Genomic DNA, 441 nt, shown 5'->3' with positions numbered 1-441 from the left:
CAACCTGTAAATGAAAAAATAGCTTATTTTCAAAGTTTTCAAATCATCCCCTACTGTTTTTAAAATTTGGATTATTATTGCTTAATAAAATTTGGTTAATACAACTTAAGATAATCTAAGATATGACATAGAAGGCAACAATTTGTTCGTTTATTTTCAGTGTTAAATTTTTTTTTTATTTTTTTTTTCGCGGCACTTTCCCACAGTGCATCCCTGTGGCGCTTCCCTGACCCGTGGCGATTTTCGGAGCCACAGCGCATCCCAGGGGCAATTCTCGGGGCCCGCATCGCTTCCCGCGGTGCGTCTCGCGCCCGTGGCGCTTCCCTGACCCGTGGCGCATCCCCCAACGCTCCCCTGACCCGTGCCACTCCCCCCATCGCGTTCCTGTCCCGTGGCGCCTCCCTGGGGCGCGTCCCTGACCTGGGGCGCGTTTCGGAGCCA

Source organism: Artemia sp. Qi Xiang Cuo, chromosome 16 (assembly GCF_049724085.1).
Source record: "Artemia sp. Qi Xiang Cuo chromosome 16, ASM4972408v1, whole genome shotgun sequence".
Taxonomy (NCBI): Eukaryota; Metazoa; Arthropoda; class Branchiopoda; order Anostraca; family Artemiidae; genus Artemia; species Artemia sp. Qi Xiang Cuo.
The sequence above is the reverse complement of the archived record's forward strand: the minus strand, read 5'-3'. Positions refer to the sequence as shown.